The sequence below is a fragment of the Cariama cristata genome, unplaced genomic scaffold, assembly GCF_000690535.1.
Source record: "Cariama cristata isolate BGI_N322 unplaced genomic scaffold, ASM69053v1 scaffold2297, whole genome shotgun sequence".
NCBI lineage: Eukaryota > Metazoa > Chordata > Aves > Cariamiformes > Cariamidae > Cariama > Cariama cristata.
Genome location: NW_009625886.1, coordinates 61,330 through 79,234, shown reverse-complemented (window position 1 = coordinate 79,234; position 17,905 = coordinate 61,330).

Below are 17,905 nucleotides of genomic sequence, written 5' to 3'. Positions count from 1 at the left end.
GGCTACGTTTCTTCATTTTCTGAGATCCTGTTATAAATCTGTGATTGTTGAACTCAGCATTTGAAGCTGTAAGTGAAAATTTGTAATATAGGAATTCACAGCTGGAGGCTCATGTGTCAGTTATGGCTGGACCAACGTTGCGTGCTTTACTGAGTACAAGCACAAAAGACCACTTTTCCCATAAAGTAGTCGGGAAAGTGGAAGAAATTACTTTTCAGATTCTCTCATCTGTAAGCTGTAGTACCAAATACTGTCATTTGGTAAAAAAAGCAAGCAGGTAATTCTGAGTAGTCTCATTTACTATAAGAAAGATAAGAAATTCCAAAGTGCTTTGCCAGCGGGTTACTGAAAAACATCGGTATTGTTAGATAATTTCTCATTCAGACTCCAAAACAAAACTCAAATGGGTGTCATTTTGTGTGTAATCAGTATCCAGAGACATCTCAGTCCTTCATGAGAGTTTGTTTTCCGTTAACTGTGATGACATTTTGCACTAGCATTTGTTCACTCTTATTTATAAATGGAGAATAAATCCACACTATAGTAACAGCAGTGCTCCCCCAAGGCAAATTGTTCACACTCCAGAAGGTGTTGGAGTTTTATTGTGAATATTGTGTGCTGTTTCTGTGTACTTCAGTTATGGTTTAATAATTGAAAACTCATAAGACCACGAAAGTTTTTGGAAAATTTACAAATCCCAGGTAAAGCAACATTAAAGATGGATGGAAACAGACATTGAGAGCTGGTCTGCTTGGCATTTGGCCAGTTTCCTTTTAATAACACATAACTCACCTGGTTAGGTCTTTGTAATCCCTGTGTAAGAATAAACTGACTCTACAGCTGGAGTCAGCGAGGGAGATGTCACCATCTCATTTCTGCTGTTTACAGTGAGACTTAAATAGTTCACGGTTTTGAGTTACGTAATGAAAGTATCAGACTGGAAATGTAGCTTTAAGATAAAAGCGCATACATGCCTGTGTCAGACTGTGACTGAAGTTGAAACATTGCTTGTTATAAATATTTTTAAAGGATATTGTTTGCATTTTAATTTAATGTGGAAAATTATGAAAATCCTAATTGAATTGAAATAGTATAGTGAAAATTGAATCAGGAGGGATATATAGATAGCGCAGCTATTCCTTGGTTTGTCTCAATGTATTGATGCTTTGGGTACCATTAAAATCCTTCACTAACTCTTCTCACAGAGGCTTCTGGTCCTTGGGTTGCCCTTTGGCTAATCAGGATCCTGCCCCTGCACTGCACTGGGTGGTTTTGTGTTGCCCTGAGCTGGTGGTGCTCTTTGTGATGGCTTTGAAGGTCCCTGAACGTGCTTGGAAGCAGGGGTAAGGGGGACAGCTCTCGTCCGGGGTAGAGCGATTAGGGGAAACAGCTAGTGTCTGAAAGTAGATGCTTAGACACAGCTGCTCTTGTTGGAGTACCAAAACTGGAGCTGCACCCAGCAAACTGAAAGGTTAGCAGCCTGTGTGTGTCAGCAGAATCTTTGTTCAGAAGTGTAAATTCCCGGGAACAAAAATAATGAGTATTCTGTTTCCACTGCTTTCTCTCCCAGCAATTGAATAACCTGTACCTAAGGGTCAGAACCACAAGAATGGTGTCTCTGCCGTGGTTTTCTCTTTGTAATCCTCAAATGCAGACGGTCCTGGCCTAGAAATTCAAACCACATACGGAGCGTATGACTGCAAGGAAGAATCTTTGATTTTGAAAACGGGAGAACGAAGAGTGGAAACCCAGCGAGTCTCACTGCACACATACAACCTCACTCCTGGGTGATTCATTGCTCATTAAAAGGACAGTGATCAAGAAATGCTCCATTTTGTAACAAATGTGGGAATTGCATGCGACTCCCCTGCCACCTGCCACTCTCACAACTGCCACTGTCTTTCAGAGATCAAGGAGTGAACAAATCAAGAGCACAAAGCACCTTCGCTTGACGAGACGTGATCGCTAATGTTGCAGCATCAGTTGTAACAGTGATAACGTTATGGTCGTAATGATCAAAAGACGTAAGAGAAAAAAAGGATTGTAGGGGTAGTTAGTATGTTTTGTTGGAGTAACTAATACAGCTGGCAAAAACAGCCAGGCTTTCATCAGCTCAAGTAAAGTTGGGGAGATGATACTGTGCTGCTGTTGTCTTCGCTGTACCTGTTCCTGCATGATATAGAAGCACAGATTTTGCAGCTGTCAATCCGGGGCTTCGAATGAGTCCCTCAAAAACCTCTGCCTTAAAACTCCCTTGAAAGCACACAGACAAGATGGCGTGTACTTGCGTGTATTCTCCCTAGAGTGTGGTAAGCAGTCTTGTGACTGGTTCTGCTCCAGGAAGGATATCATCAAAAGAGGAGAGGAGAACAAAATCAAGAAAAATCATATGCTTATGAACTGACTTCACACTAGTAAAACCTGAATGTTGCTATTTTATTACCTTTTCTTTGGTCCTTCTGTGTAATACATACCATTTCTTAAAATTAGAAAACACAAGCTTCACCCTTGTTTTAATACCATCCAAGAGAGATAATCATTGTGATTGTTGAAAAGGGGTAGGAAGGGGGCAAAGTAGGGAATTGCCATGAGGATTGCTATAAATAGAACTTTGCTATAGATGCTTTTAGTGGAGAGTGTTCTTGCAGACAGGCTTGTAGCGAAGAGGGAGCAGATTTATTGTGCAGGACTGTCAGCCTTTCTCTGAAAGATTTGTTGATGCTGTGCCAGTATGTTCAATTTAATTCTCTTGTGCTTCTGCCTAAGAATCCCCCCTCTATGCTTTCTGCCTAAGATTTTCTGTATTCGTACATTGTTCTTTCCATTGCAATACAAGGAGCAGCGCTGTTTATTTGAGAAGGATTCTGCAGTTTAATTTAGGAGAATGGTTCACCTGCCTTATGGGGATGCTTTCTGGCTTTGAACTGTTGAAGCTAATCTGAACTAGTCTTGGCATACCTCATGCTACCATGTGCTTTGTGGAAGTGGAGATGGAGGAACTTTTTTCTGTAGTCTGAACAGGGACAAAGGAACAAAGAAAATATTCTTTCTTTTTTTTGAAGAGTTTTGATCTAACTGTTTAGTGTAGCTAAGGCTGAAACAATAATGAATCCTGCAGTATTGTCTGTAATTTCAGACTATCATGTGAGAGCTTTCTTTTCCTCCTCCTTCCGCCACAAAGAGTCATTTTTAATTTCTATGGATGTGTTCTTTCACTGGAGGCCCTGCTTCTTGCTGCCAGAGTCAGCAGACAGGTTCAGCCAAGTCAGGCTCGCTTGGCTCTGTGCACTCATTCAAAAGCAGGTATCAAACAGAAGCAGAGAATTTAGTTTTATTTTACTGTTTTTGTTCTTTCCTAAATTGCATCTACATCAATCCTTGAATCTTTCTGAATTTAATGAGAATATTTTAATGTTCTTGTGTCAGAAAGAACTCAAGACTAGACATACTGCTGGTTTTTTCTTTTCTTCAGCTGAAAGTCCACACCAGACAATACAAAGATGGGCAGAATGTTCACGCTACCTCCCTGTTAGCCTCATCCCAAAGCTCAGAGCTGAGGGAGAGCTAAGAGGGCAGAATCTTACCCCTGTCTCCTCGGTATGTCTTGCACTCGGCAGATCATCCCAGAATCATCCCTGAGGAGCAACTCTTTTCCCTGTCTTAACCATAAAATTACTGTGTCCAGTATGTTAGTGGCAATCGGGGAGGCCGTTTGTGTTGAAAAGAGTTTCCTGTGACAGGCTGTCTTTAGTCACGAGGCATATCAACATGATTGCATTTAGAAATTGGGATGGATGGCAGCTGTTCAAGTATTCCTTGAAAAAATGTTATTATACGGCTCAACTATAAATCTCACAAACATCCTAGTCCCCCTGTTACAGAGACATAAATACCCTGCACTTGTTGGCTAGAACTTAACGGTTAACTGTTGCTGACTTTCCTCTTCTGGAAAAAATGCCTGATGTAATGGGAAGGTTTACTGGTGGTGGCGATTCTTCCATGAATGGACTCTTGTGGGTTGCTGGGTGTCATAGCAAGGTGCGCTCCAATGGCAGCCCCAAGACCTGTGTGAAAAGTGATGCATGAGAGTGTCAATTCAGAGGTGCTCACAAGTAGGAAAAGGGATGCATTGGGCACTACCCGTTTTAGGAAAGTATTTTTATAGGTTCAGGAATAGAACATTTCATTTCCTTATTTTATTTTTCCTTTTTTTCCTCTAGCTTGTTTCTAAATGTCAAAACTCTGAAGAGTTGCAAGCGCCTCTAATGCTGGCCGCGTTAGGCTGATTGTGGTGGAGGGAGACAGCTGTGCGCTGTCTCAGTATAGAGGGGAGGAAATCAAAAGTTCACCCCAGAGCAGACACTCCTGTCAGTCATAACGCATCGCTGAGCAAGATGAACCTTCCCTCCTCCCTCCTGCTGGCAAACACCATAGAGGGGCCCATTGTTGCAAAACCTGTTATCAGAACAGACGTGCTACAGTGGCATAGTTAATCCACAGGAAGCTTTAGCAACACACTACGTATTGATCACAGCAGCTTAATCAAAGAATAGCTGATGAATGAACATATGGGCAACGCTTAAAGGGAGGCAGCTCATTGGAGCTGGAAGCATTATATTTTGATCAGATTTGTAGGTTTGTGCTCATTACAGTTTCTCAGGCCTATGATAAAATGTCACAAATATAATTGTAGTTGACATATCGTCAAAAAGGAGAGAGGCCGCTCTTTACCCTAATGTTGACTCGCCTTGACAATCCAGTGGCCCATAACATTTGACCTGTAATCTCAACAGAGTTACAACAGTAAGTGGGATCAAGTCCAGTCAAACCTTCACAAGGCTGCTCCAGGAATGTATGAGAGTGTCTCAAGAGGGGACAGTCTGCCTGTCCCTTGAGTTACCGTTGCACAAAGATGCTGACAACAGCACTGTATGGTACTCTGCAATTAGAAGCTCCCTCAGTTCGAGCCCTGTCTCAGCTCTAAGCACTTCTGTCTTTGAAAGACTTTGGCAAAGTGATTCTACTGTAGTCAGTCAAAAATAAAGAATGGGTGTATGTAGAGATAGAAATGATGGTTGTAACAAAACTCCTACCAGCCAAAGGGTGACTGTGGTAGGTGGCTTTTTTATTGAAATCATCTTCTGCCTGACGGAAGAAGGGATGTGAAGGGATGCCTTAGTCCAGGAATGCAGAGTAGCTTCCTTTTGCAATTTGCTGTGTGTTGCATTTGAGGCACAAACAGGGTTCTTTTTTCTCAGTGGTTTTGACGCTCTGCAAGCAACAGCATTAGAGTTGCCATGTACGCTGCAGCAGGTCGATTATCACAGCTATATTTCCCCTCCCTCGTCTTTTTTTAGGAATACCATCTGTTTAGTCATTAGCCCCATCAGCTCTCATTAATTGAGTCATGTCTCATTTAGGCTGCTGTATTATCTTCTCATTGTTCCCTAGATAAGGAATCGCAGGCTTTTTTCCAGATGCCTCGCTTCCTGTTGAGCTCTGTCCAAAGTCAGGTGTCAGCTGGAGAGCAAGGATGGGATCCAAACCCAGGCTGTCTTTCAAAGCCTCATGCCAAACTGCCAGCCTGTTCCTTCAGGGCACCAAGTGCCAACTTGTCTGCGCTGGCCCAGCTTTGGAGAGTCATGGGGAATATGGAACGGCCTTGACTGAAGAGAGAAAGCCTTCTGTCTCCTTTCCCCTTCGATTTCTCTGCTTTTCATCATCCCTTCTACAGCTAATAGGGTTTTTTCCTCCCTCCCAATGGCACAGTGGGTGCATCTCAGTATCAAAACCCTGATGCAGAACAGATATTAAGAACAAATCACCTAGAAGGAAGTGATGGGTTGCATTTCAATTAGCACACTTTGGTTACACAGAATTAGTCCTGTCACAGAACTTTATCAAGAAAGCCTTCAGAAAAGCAAGGAAAAGAAAGGAGCCCTCCTGTGTAGTTGAATTTCAACACTGGAGGGCTGAGGGTTTGTTATAAAATCTTCTGTTTAACTCCATTGTCCCAGGCTTATGTTTTTTTTTACCATTAGTTTTATTGAACTTGCTGAGTTGATTTTTATTGTTTGAAGAGTAGAAGGATTAGTTACAGCACAGCCCTTTGATTTGATTCCTTATCCTTAAAAGAGCCCAATTTGAGTGGGAGAGTGTGTTAGAAATGAACCAGCTCACTGCAGAATGGATCATTGTTAAGACTACAAAATGTAGGTGTGAGTTTGCGAAAGATGCCGGAGAGCAGGATTAGGAAGGTGTTGAAGTAATCAAGGCTCCTCAGAGTGATTTACAAAGAAATGAATTAATTAGAGCAAATTGTGAGTTCACAGTTTTCTTGAATGACCTGCCTGGCTTGTATGCTCTGAGGCCTTCAGACAATATATGATCCCTAAACATTTTAAGCACTTGGCCAAAAGAGCGAGAACAAAATGTGGAACTGCTGAAAGAAAAGTGTTTCTTTTTGCAGACATTTAGATGAAGACCTGTTATGTCTGTGCAGTTTTCCCAACTTGCTTAGCTGTCAAGTAATTAAACATTAACAATAAATTCTTTTGTTCCCGTTGTTCCCATGTATGTCTGCTTTCATTTTCATTTTGCTGCAATGAGGTACAGTTTCTTCCTAGGGCTTCTCTTAACACGTGTCAAATGGAGGACGTAGCTTCCTCCAAAGTTGTGGTTCCACAGAGATGTCATGTTTGCCAAGTCTCCTAGAAACAGTGGCCAGTGTAGCGATGACCTTCATTAGTGGGCAAAAATCTAGAAAATTCGTGAATCTAGAATGAAATGGCACATAGACTCTAAACCCAGTGTTAGACGTCGGTGATGCTGAGCGACCAAATTACTTTCCATGGAAGATGTGAGCTACCTGTGCCCTTCAACTTCACCTTCCCTCCCCGAAATGCAGTGTTTACTTTGACCTGTCGTACCGTGCATTTGAAGCCAAAGCTGGAGGAAGATTTACTAAGACTTAAGAGGACAGAACTCCTTGGCCATCTGTTCTATGCTGTGCGGCCTCTCTGCTTACCCTGGTGCCTGGCAAGTGCTTAGCGGGGCTGGGCAAGTTGTTTCTTCTTCTTGCAGGTCTACTTGTAGTTTCCACTGCTGCCTGCTTTATATCGCTGCTCTAATTTGACCTCCTCTTAATGTCAAGCAGCCATAGACTATCACAAGCTGTTTGTGTTGCATATATTTTATTGCCTGTCCTGTCTTCCTCCAGCCCCTTTTGATTCCAGGAGAGAATAAAATACTGAAAGGCAATTTTCTTCAGCCAGAAATTGTGTATATTATCTGCATATGAAAAAATGCATAATTTGCTAGCTCCAGTTCCTGTGATATCTTTGTAGATTGCATTATAAATACAAAAAAATTAAGGTTCATCATTCAAATGGATTACAGTCTAAATCAGAAAAACAAATATAAAGTTTGTAGGATAAAGCATAATTTATAAAGAACTGCCTCAAAATGGAAAACTTAAAAAAAAAAAAAAAAAAAAATTGTACCCAATTCTTTCTTAAATGTGGTGACCACAATATTTTGCGTCTTTATTCACTGCTTTTCTTATCCTTGCAAAGACTCTACAAAGTACCTATTCTAAACTGAGGCGTGGCAGGATGAAGCTTCAAAGGTATCGATTTCTTTATAGGAAAAGCTTTAGCTGACTTCCTAACAAGCCATCTAACTTCAGACTTAATTGTAAATGGATTCTGGTTCACCAAGGTGCCAAGATGTCCATAATGTCTCCGTATCTGCTTGTTGTTTTGCAAATCAAAAGAATGCATTAATAGTGATGAATACACTGAAGTCAAGTTGAACAGCACCTGTGATTGTACTGTCTGGGAGAAGAAAAGAGCTCAAGGATTACGGGGGGCCTTCCCTCTCTACGCTGACTGTAGGGAGCCTGTGGAGGCCCGACGTGCCGTGGGTGTGGGCTGAGCTCAGGAGATGTGCGCTGAGCTCAGGATTTGCCTATATAACCAGCTTGCGTTAACCCTTCTGTAGATGGCCTGCCTTGTTCTTTCCCAGGCTGCTAGGCTACAGCAGAGGGGCGAGCAGGGTTATCGCTAGAGCCAACAAGCTTGTGCTCTTAGGAGGTTTAAAATCAGCTTGTCATAGTGAGCCAAATACAGACATTTTTCTGATTATCAGCTGAGGAAGAGAATGAGCGGGGATAGTTGTTTGCCTGTAAGTATCGTTTCTAGGAGCTGAGAGGCTTAGCGGATTAATCTTCCTTCTGGGATGTGGATCAGGCTGAAGTGCAGGGCAGGATGATTATTAAGACTGAAATTCTCTGTCAACTTGTTGGCAGAGATAGTTTCTCTGCATCAAGATGATGGTGGCAGGAGCGTCTCGTCTCAGAGGCAGCACAGGGAAAGGGCATATCTGAGACGCGACTAAGAACGGCAGGCTGCTTTCTGGAGGGGAGGGAGGCTGGTTTTGCAATGCCGGGTTTCTTTAAGTCTTCCTGCTGTAAGAATTACTTTCTTTTTTCCTGCAGAGTTTTTGGTAAGGACTACCAGCATTGCGGAGAGCAGCACTGATCAATGGCTTGTTTCTGATGTTCTTTTGAGCGCTGGAACAGTCCTTTCTCTGTCACTTCAAGGCTGGAGGTGCTTCTTTGTTTTCCCCTCGAAGACCAGAAGGTCTTTCTCTGTCATAGTCAGAGTCGGAGTGGTGGTTGCACTTCAGCTATGCTAAATGCCACCTTGGTGCCAAGCAGTTACCCAGCAAGGAGTGCTGCTTTTGAGGCTTCCTTCTTTCTCGGCCTTTGCTAGTCCTTGCCGCCAAGTCCTCCTTCCCCTTGAGGAATAATTGTTCAGCCTGGAGTATTCATGTGCAGAGAACACATTACGTTCTGTTTATTTTTGCTATATTCATTTTGCCCTGTGAGAGGTTCTGGGTCAGGAGGACACTGAGATGCGTGCTTATATGAGCTGCGCCGCATTGACGTTGGCTGTAGTCCTGCTTTACATTCACATTGCAGCGCTGTGCAGGAGCCCAGGGAGCAGAACAAGACTCTTACTGTGCTGGGTGCTGGGCAAACGTAGCAGAAAGACATCCAGTATTTTTGGTCCTGCAGAGTTTCTAATTTAAATGTAAGATCTGCAGTTGCAGATGGAGGCTGGTATGCAAGGGCACAAGGAGCCAATAGTGGTCATTATGATATTCTTTTAGTCATTTTTTAATTTGAGGGATGTTACAAATAGCAGACAGGTAAAACTGGGACCTCTTTGTTCTGTAATATTTAAACAGCGCCCTTTTGATTTTGTTTATTTTGTATTGAAGGGTATAGTAATTTAGTTTTGAAGTAAGTGGTATGTTACGTTCTCACTTAGGAGCTTGTCTCTTAAATACTCTTAAAGAAATGTGAATTTGTACTGGACTCTACAGTAGAAAGAGCATCTGGTTTGGGCTTTGATAGTCTTGGGAGCTTGTAGACAGGTGTGTGCATCCTGAGGCAGAAAATATCTTTGTGAGTGCAAGTTTTTGCCATCAGATTTGGTTTGAATGCAGCCCCAGAACTAGTTTCCGGAAAGGTCTTCTCCAAATGCGGCCTGTCTCAGCATGCTTGTCTTCCGTCTCAGGGACGTGTTGTGTACTTGGGCTTCTCCTTCAGACTAGCCTGAGTTCAGATGCTGAAGCATGTGTTCAAGTGATCCTCGATGCTACAGAGACATTTGTGTCTTGCTTGTATATTTTATTTTCATTTTGGTGCAAGTTTTATCTTTAAAAGATTGAAAAAAAGGTAACAACAGTTCTCTTGGCCATTTCTCTTCATCTGCAGTTCAGTTTTTTCCATTGGGCATTGTGGGAAAGAGATGTGTGTGCCTGACCTTGGATCAGTCCTTCCGACAAAGCTTTCCAGTCAGGAGACTTAATCCTCCTTTTCATGCCTCACCTCTGCACAATCAAGGCCAACCTTTGAGGAGAGAGCATAATTATTCAGTGTGGCAGGCTGGGCAGATGGCAGGGTAAAAATGCATGTGAGGTATTTTGGTTACTCCTGGGGAACAACCCCCATCATTTAAAAGATGGTTGGTATAATTTGAGCCGTGCCTTCAGTGCTTTGAAGGGACAGTAGCTGGGGTATGTATCTGTGCCCCAAGGCTTTCCACAGTTGCCTTCTAAAAGGTGCTTTTTGGAAACCCTCTGGTGCCAGTGCTTAGAAATGGCCAGATGGCACTGAAAGGGTCAAGGCAGGGCCTTGCCTGCAGCTCCAGGGCACCCCGCTCAGACTGTGTTTTGTATTTATATTTGAACTGACAGGTATTTAATCCTAGTCTACTTCTGGTTTAATGTTTTACTAAGTACTGGAGACGCATGCAGAATCACCTAAACAAGAAGTTCTAGAAACCCATTCCTTTGACATACCAGGAGCCTCGGCTTTCAATGGGCCTTCTTCCCAACAACCCCTCTGCCGCCTCTTCCCCGGCGCACACTCTCCCAGTGCAAGGACACCCAGGAGAATTCACACGCTGCTTGAGGACCAACTCGTCCCTGTCACATCGGCCGCAAGCGGATTAGTAAATGCACTTTAATAGGGAGTGCTGGGAATGGGAGCAAGTTCACAAACAACTGCTCGGTCAGGTGTGTTAACTGTTTCCATGCAAAAAAAGCTGACTACAAGCCGGGGAGGATGATGCGGATGGAGGTGCAAGATTATGCCTGCTCATGCCCTCGTACGGAATGTGCTGCCCTGCTATAAATTTTGATGAAGCCTTCCTGAGGCAAAGAGTTGTTGAAACGTATATCAGTGTGCTGTAACGTGGCAAACCCTGGAGGGCAAAGTGTTGTACCTGAAGCAGAGAATGATTAAAATATTAGGCTGACACATATGTGATATCTGAAAAGTTTTCTGCCACAGCCATTAAGCCCCTTAACGTAGTGCTTTGGAATGTGGCCACGAGTCATAAAAATGTCTGAACAGGCAAGAGGGTTGGTAGTGTCATAAATAATAACGGCACTGCTCTCCGAACATGCGTGAGCGCAGAGAGAAAAGGAGAAATAAGGAGCAGAACAGGATGACACGGGGAGATTTATTAACCTTAGCAGATGTAAGATTTGAGATTGGAAGTTTCCTGACAAAAAACACACAAAAATACTGTAAGGTCTCCTAAAATAAAAAAAGGGTAGGCTCTGATTAGTACTTGGTATGTCACTGGCTGACATTTATTTTTAGTTGCAGCTGTAGTAAAAGATCCAAAAAGAATTGGGCTGTGTTAGTATAGTTTAGTTTGACAGACCATACTGTCACTCTGCTTAATCTACAGTGCGTGCTAGGCAAAGGAAATTCAGATTCCAGGAACAGTGACTTCAGTGGAAGTTGGTATTTTTTCCTGTGTGGTGAAGAAGATGCAATGAAACACTGCCATTTTCGGCAGAAGCTGCCAGTGGTAGCATTAGAGGGTGTTATGTGAGTAAAAAATCTTGTCCCAGACTATGAGCTTTTGCACAGAAGTCACTTTGTGAGCAGCAGAACCGATGAACTCCGGTTTCTTAGAGAGTTGTGTCCTGTGGGTCAGTTTTTTGGCGTAGCAAGATTTGGAAAGCTTTGCCTGAAACTGGCGTTCATAACAAGCCTCTCTCATGGAGAAGCTTTGATGTCTGACAGAAAACTGCCTTCCCCACTGCTGTTGCTATAGTCTAATCTGGTATCTGCTGCTGTCGGGGGGTGACAGCAGCTCTGCATCGCAGCTCTGCTGTCCAATGAACGGTAAATGCTCTGAGAGGAAAAGTTGGTAGCTATTTTTGCCGTGTCTTTTGTTGCTGCCATGTTGCTGTCCATGATCCTGTTTTAACCAAGTAGTTCTTGTTGATGCCTCATTTTCTTCCAAATGCTGAACAAGGTACTCCAGAGACCTGCCTGGATTCAGTGCTGTGAGGGAGAAGCAGCGATGTCGGCACATCTCTCCTTCAGCACTATTCAAAGCCACGTTTGGGGAACGTACTGAAATAGAAACAAAATGGCGTGCTCTGGACCTTAAGAGACATTGTGAGGGTGACATGGTAGCAGTCTGAAGGCAGGGCTAGAACTAGCTCTGCATGCAGGGACACCTGAACTTCCCAAATAGCCGAGATGAAATCATCACCTCACCTCCTTTGGGCACTCTCCATGTTGCACTTGAGGATGTGCCTGACTTTCCAAGTATCAGGTGATACTTGCGTGGCTGCTTCAATTTGCAGTATTGTAAATAGTCATCCACAGACAAAGAGAGGTTTATGGACTTTGTGCTTATTCTTGTTTATTCAATGTGACCTTAATCTCTCTGAATCTTCCTATGCTCTGTTACATATATGGATGCAGCTTGCAGACTAACATCTCATTGACTGAGTCAGCTCGCGCTAATTAAATCCATTTATATAAACCAATGTGACAGGAGAGTCCATGAAATCCCTTGCCCCAGCACTGCTATTTTACATACTTGAAAATACTTTAACAGCCCTGAATGATATGAAAAATAACATTGACACTTAGTAATAAGTAGTATTTTCAGCTACATGCCAGGCCTTCTGCACAGAGGGATGAACAGACCGGACCCATCTGCAGAGCAAGCAAAGCCATTACTAAAGCCAGGCATCTATAGTAATGCCAGTAGAGCTTGTAGACCCTTTCAGTAGGGTTTTGGATGCTTTGTAAGGAGGTAAGTTTTATACTCTATAAATTGAGGCTTTTAGGAGAAGTAGGTCAGAGAGAGTTAGAAATGGTCTCAGGTGAGAAGCTTTAGAAATGGTGAACTCTTAATCTCCAAAGAGACTAGTTAACCACAGGATACACAGGCAGGCAGGTAAAGTTACCCACAGAATCACATCAACTAAACATAGGTCTGATCCGTCTGAAGACAAGGTGATAAAGTTAGGAAGGTCTCTTTGTTGTACTTGGTGCAGATGTACCTTAGTCTTTAGATGGTCAGAGAGGATGCTTCTCTGACACAGAAATCTTTTTGCAGGAAGCAATTCTCAGCTCCACCCTTTCTACCTGAGCAACTTATTTTCTTAAACTTAGGCTGTGATTATTTGTAACAGGCCAGCCAATCTATTAACGTTCCTTAAAGTCTGAGAACTTCAGCATTTTCGGTGTTAAGATTCCTCCCTTTCTGCAAAGTTTATGAATACAGTGCTGCATACATTATTTGATGCAAAATTAGTAATACATTATTCATGATTCATTTGCTGTATTTTTTCTGTATTTTCTGCAAAGATCATTTTGTCTTTCTTTGAAGTACTTGTTTTCGCTCTGGCTGGATCCTTGCACTCTCCCAGCCTCCGGCTTAGGTCAAGGTGCAGCTGAGGAGGTTAAATCGCGGGACCTTTTGCTAACGCAGTGTCAGATCCCAGTAGGTCACTGGAATACAATGCAGCACCCATTAAAGCGTACACTGGAAACCATTTTGAAATTTGTAGATTTGATATGCCAGCAGACAAAGACCAAGATACAAAGAAAAGTAACAGTGAACTTTGGAGAGATTATGGACTTTTTTGCATTGCAGCATTGATAAAAGCTGCTTCCACGCATCCCCTTTTCTGAGCTGTAGCGAACAAAGCCGAGCTTTTTAGCTCTGTCTCTGGAATAGAAATGGACATCAGAAGCCGCATGTAAAATAACCAAACCAATATACAATTGCAAACTCAGATAATCTCTTTAGCCTGGTTTCCTCCAGTAAGCATCGGCTCTCTGAATCACTATTGAGAGACTTAGAAAGCACCCCCGGAGCTGTGCTGCGGGAAACTCGCTTTTCCTGACTTCCAGGCTGCATTTCTTTTTTTGTTTTTATTCTTTTCTCCCCACGCCTCCCGTCTTTGCCTCTTTCTCTATTTTTGTCCATGCAAACATTACAAAAGGCCTAAAAGTGGATAAGTGTCTGCTTCTAGTGTATTTAAGAGGGAGTACCATGCAGAGAATCCCCCAAGACAGCTGCTTTGGTTCCAGGCCAAGCCGGCATTAGTGCTAGAGGGAATTAATTATAATATATTAATATATAAACATAGAATATGTGATGCATTTATCTCTTGAAATGGTCTTGTTCATTAACTTTTTTTATAGTTATTATTCTTTGCATTTGAATACTTTCACCTGAGGATCTCCGTATACTTTGTGTGCCTTTAGGTATGTGCAAAATACTGTGTGAGGAGGGGGACCTTTAGAAAGCCTCCGCTATATTTTAATACCTTGGGAACATCCTGCTTGGTGTATGCATACAGCGTACAGCTGTGAGCATGGGACAGAGTTCTCGGGTATTGAATTACACGGCTGCGTGAGAACAGCGGTGAAAGCACTGGGGGGATGCAAAAGCAGCATCTTTTAATTTCAGAATGCAACACAGAAGAGACGCTAAGCTGTTGAATTAGAGAAACAGTTTATGGAATGTCCTAGTTCTTAATTGCAGATTTCCTTTTGTTTTTATTACATTATCTGGATGTGTCCCTAGCATGCACTCCGACAGTTCCTGTCTCTCAGTTTTCTATTTTTTGTTATCTAGTTATGGAAATTGATTTTAATACAACAAATAGACAGTAAGTATATTTAGTGAACGCGAGTCACAGGGACAGTTTCTTACTCTCCAGTACAAACTGGAGAGTCATGGGCCAGTTCTCCGAACTGCAGGTAGCTATAGGAATCACAGTTTTCCTGGTTTTTTATTGAGAATTTCCTGCACTTGATTCCATACAATTGGCAGTGTGTACAGGCCTCAACCAGCCCAAGGGTGTATTAAAGGGCCGTGAATCTCACAGATGTTCGCAGATGGCAAGTGCTCTGCCGTCACCTTCCCTGTGGCAACACATGGCTCATTCCCGGTGCTGTCAGCAGCCTCTCCAAAGCACTGCCCTAAAGCTGTGAGGGGTAAGAAGGGGAAGGCTCCCTTGAGCACTCCCTCCTTGCTCATTTACTATTCCTCTGCTGCACCATTTCCACATCCTCTCATAGATCCTTCAGTAAGGATGTTTAAGAATTGAATTTCACGACCACAGGGTCAAAGACCAAATAATTGCTTGGGGCAATGTGTGACTGAGGTAGGCTGCTCCCCACCTTCAGCCCCATCCAACAGGGCTAGCCACCTCCCTCTTCTTCTGGGAATGAAAACCAGATTTTTAGCAGCCAGATTTCACCAAGTGCAGTAAGTTCACCAAGGTCTGACTACAGCAGCAGCCAAAAAAGGCAAAGGATGCGAACGCCTCCATCTCCTCACTTGTTCCCCACTCTGGCCCTGGTCAGGGCTGCGAGCTCGGCAGCAGGTTGGGCTGCTCAGGGCAGCAGCAGTGGCTCCTGGCTGGTGCCCTGCTGTGCTGGAAGGATGGGGGAGCAGGGGGAGCCAGGAACTGCCCAGGCCTGGGTTTGTGTCAGCTGGGCGGCAGGGCTGCCCATGCCGTCTGCCGCTCCCGGCAGCTACCTGCTGTGCAGACGCTCGATGCCAGCCTTGATCAGTTTGTAAATGTGTATTCTCATCTGCAGCCACTGAGTCTAGATTTATGGCAAAGTTTTGGATGAGACTACTGTGGTGGGTAAACTGGTTGGGAAAACTTCCTGAGATATTTGATCACTAAGGAAGATATATTGCAGTGCTCTTCCATGTGAAAGAAGTATATTCAAACCCTGCCCCATCCCACCACCCTTCAGTGCTTGGGATGCATTTACAGAAACCCTGAGCTGAAATGACATCTAACAGCTGCCAAAGGGGCAGGCACCGTCATCTGTCTTCCCTTCTCCACTCCATCCATGCCTTTTCCTTTGCAATGGCTTTGGGGTGTGATTGGCATCTTAGTGAGTGGATTTGCCTCACTAAGCTTGCAAAAAAACAATATTGAAAAAAAGCTGGGGTTGCAAATTGTGCACATAAAAGCTTGATGTGCTGACTTGGCTCAAGAAGACATCAAATGAGTGCCAGAGCAAGGCCGAAGGAGAGGGCAAGACCGTGTGCCCCAAAATGGTGAGGGGAGAGCAGCATCGCTCCTGCTGGCCCCAGCAGGCTCTTAAAGTGGCTTGGCTCTTTTCATCAGACTGCGTTCACAGGGTCCATGCTGCCATCCAGTGCTGTGGGGGAAAAATGTAGTTAATCCCAAGATCTGTGGCCAGAAGTTGCGTATCTCCTAGTCATTAGTAACAGCAGTAACGGCCACTGCTTGGGACCGAGTGCTCTTGTGTTTGTATCTGCGAGTCTATGAACATTCAGTACTCATCTCGGCCACCTTCAGGCCATTATTTAGGATTTCTATGGGCTTTCAGCAATAGGTGACCCTTCTCAAACTTTCTTACTTGTCAAAAGTGTGTTTGCAGTCAGCTATGCTTGTATCTGAGCAAGACTGACTTATCTGAAGTTTTTGGTGTTTGTGAAATCCAGCTTCGGTGTAAGGGAAGTTCCATCTCTTAAATGCTGTATTTTTTATAGCGTTAGGAAAACAAAAGCCAAAGTAGTTGGGAATTCAGCGCTGTGTTTTTCCCAGCTCCCACTAACTGTGTGAGGAAAAGTTGTCCGCAGAGTATCTTCTAGGGGGTCACGGTTGCAAATGGAAGGCATTATTATGAGAGTCTTTTCATTAAAAGCCAAAAGGACGGGATCTCTTTCCATCACCACCCTGAAGCCCTGCTTCCCCCAAAGAAAGAAAACCTAAGACCCCAGGCAAGTCAATTAAGCATTGTATGGACCTGTCAGACAGATAAGAAAGGGACTCTTTGGCCACAGTGAGGCCAAAAGAGGGGAATGAATCCCAGAAAGTCTCTTGAGCAGATAATAAATAGCCTTTATCTGGGAGGTGTGTCTGTGTGTGTTTTTTGAGGAGGTGTGATGTCAACCTCCCAGACTTGCCTTCTTTGTTGGACGGACATTCGCTTTAATTAAAAACCTCCAAGGGAATGTTAATTGGCCCGTGAGGGGGGTGGAAATCATTACTTCATCTTCTCTCTCCATCCAAGCCCATGCACACACATATGCCCGAAGACACATGCTTTCTTTTACAGCAGAGAAAAGCAGCCCCAACTAGTTTTCTGGCGAGGCCTCGTTTCCCCAGTGTGCCTGTTTGCATGTCACAGTTTGGCGAAGGAACAACAAAATAAATGTGGTGCTTTGTTTCCTTCTTCCTGAGGAGAAGCGAGGGAAGATCTGCCAGCTCCTTCTAAGGGTTTCGCTCCAAGCGGACCCCGTGGGCCCACACGAGAGCCCCGCGCAGCCCAAGCTCTGCAGTGCAGGGCAGCAGCAATGCCAGAAGCGAGTTCCCCTTGTGGGATATGGCATTATAATAAAGTGGAGGGGGACCCGTTTGGCTAACGAGCATCTTTTGGCTTTGTTCCTTTGAACATTGTTTTCCATTAGTTTATTTTTTTGAATTAGATCATTTTATCCCACATTTCAGAGTGAGCTTGCAGAGAGACACGTGAGCCTTCTCTAATCCAGAAAACCTTTGCTTATTTTTCATTCTTCCTTTCAGCTATTCCAAGATGAGTGAAAACAACCTTACCTGGCTTATATGCTGAATCTATACGTTATCACGGTGTAACCTAACATCCCTCCCATCATCTGTTTTTTCCTTTCCTGTCGTCACTCAGAGCAGTAAGGGCAGTTTCTCAGGAGTACCCTCCTGGAAGCAGTGCTGGTCGATTGTCCTGCTGTGTGAAGTCTAGTCCTAATGTGAAACATGGTTTCAAAACCCTATACCTTTTTCTTCCTAAATTGTGATCTAGTTAGGTGCCAGTCCTCGTTGTGACTATAGCTTTTCCTGAACCGGTGTAGTTTCAAAATACTGTGATTTTTTTTCCTCTGTCTCTCATACATGATCTATTGTGACAGTTTATAGAAGAAAACTCCAAAATACAGGTTATAGCTGAAATGAAAAAACCCTGTGCCTTCCAACCTCACTGTCATCTCCATCTAACAAAAGATATGTTTCTTTTCTTCCCTTGCCATCCAGGGCATCC